Source organism: Balaenoptera musculus, chromosome 14, assembly GCF_009873245.2.
Source record: "Balaenoptera musculus isolate JJ_BM4_2016_0621 chromosome 14, mBalMus1.pri.v3, whole genome shotgun sequence".
Taxonomy (NCBI): domain Eukaryota; kingdom Metazoa; phylum Chordata; class Mammalia; order Artiodactyla; family Balaenopteridae; genus Balaenoptera; species Balaenoptera musculus.
The window spans coordinates 24,460,264-24,462,012 of record NC_045798.1 but is presented as its reverse complement, the minus strand read 5'-3'; the positions used below and the strand labels follow the sequence as shown (position 1 = coordinate 24,462,012).

Here is a 1,749-nt window from a genome sequence, read left to right as displayed (position 1 = left end):
AGGTAGGTGGAATAGGAACAATTTTACTCCTCCAGTCAAATACATAGTTTCACCAATTCTGGGTCAAACTACGTTAAAGCAGGTGTCTTTACCGCAGTACTTTTCAGTGCCTCTAGTATGCTAACATACATTGGGATCTCTAAGAGGTCTTAGAGTCTGTAGACTGCTTTGACTACACAATTTCAGACATGCCAATATGGTTTCACTGCTTTATTGTAATGAAGGGGAGTCTGAAGCCCAGAGAGGGAGTGCTACTTGTCCAGCGTCACACAGCGATGGTGGAGATTTGAATTTCTAGCCTTCCCATGTCCGTGACAGCAATGAAGTGCTCAGTGCCCTCTCCCTGCACTAGCAGTTCTAAATGTGGAGCATCAAGGTGTCCTGGTGAACTTCAGGGACACCAAGACATGTAGATTCACTAAATTTTGTTTTTTTGGCCACGCCACGCGGCTTGCAGGATCTCAGTTCCCCAACCAGGGGTCGAACCTGGGCTACGGCAGTGACAGCACTGAATCCTAACCACTAGGCCACGAGGGAACTCCTTAGATTCATTAAATTTAAAATAACTGCATAGGATCCTTCACAAGTGTTAAGATCACGAAAACAAGGGAAGGTGAGAAACTGTCACAGACTGGAGGAGAGTTAGGAGACATGACAACTAAATGCAACATGCTTTCTTGGGGTGGATCCGCTTTAGTGAAAAAACGGGTGAAATCCAAATAAAATCTGTAGTATAATTAATAGTACGGCACCCACGTCAGGTTCTTAGTTTTGATCAGTGTACCATGGTCATGTACGATATTAACACTGGGGGGTGCTGGGTGAAGGATATACCAGAACTCTCTGTTTTATCTTTGCAGCTCTTCTGTAAATCTAAAATGATTTCAGAAAAGGGAGCTTCGCGGCCTGCAGAGTGTGGGTGGCTGCTGAGTCCCCGGGGACCGTCGTCCGCAATACAGCAGCGCAGCCATGGCAGAGGTGCAGCCCACGTCGAACAGACCCACCGACGAGGCCGCCCTTGGCTGCTGCTCCGACCCGGACCCCAGCACCAAGGATTTTCTCTTGCAGGAGATAATGCTGCGAATTAAGGATCCTAAGTAGTCACTGGATTTTTATCCTAGAATTCTTGGAATGACACTACTCCAAAAATTAGATTTTCCCACTATGAAATTTTCACTCTATTCCTTGGCTTATGAGGATAAAAATGACATCCCAAAAGATAAAGAGGAAAGAGTAGCATGGGCATTCTCCAGAAAAGCTATGCTTGAACTGACACACAATTGGGGCACTGAAGATGATGAGATGCAGGGTTACCACAGTGGCAGTTCAGACCCTCGGGGATTTGGTCACATTGGAATTGCTGTTCCCGATGTTCACGGTGCTTGTATAAGATGTGAAGAACTGGGAGTCAAGTTTGTGAAGAAACCTGATGATGGTACAATGAAAGGCTTGGCATTTATCAAGATCCTGATGGCTACTGGATTGAAATTTTGAATCCTAACAAAATGATAATTTTATTTAGTTCTGTGAGAATGCTGCTTTGAGATTTCAGTGAAGACATTGTGGAAGGTAAAAAAGGAAACAATGTGATTCAAGATATTCAGTTAACAGAAGCATCTAGGACTGCTGGATTATTGTCTCAATTCAAATTATTCTTAAGTCCATCTCCCTTTCCTATTTCAGCTATGTTTTTCACCTAACTGTTCAGCCATTCTAGTTTTAAAGTAGTGCTTTGCCTTATGTCCTTGA

The 1,749-nt window shown here is 43.9% G+C and overlaps 1 pseudogene; it reads left to right on the top strand.

Annotated features, from left to right (window-relative positions):
- Nucleotides 1-966: 966 nt before the first annotated feature.
- On the top strand, nucleotides 967-1,544 carry LOC118880061 (annotated as a pseudogene).
- The last annotated feature ends 205 nt before the right edge of the window (nucleotides 1,545-1,749 follow it).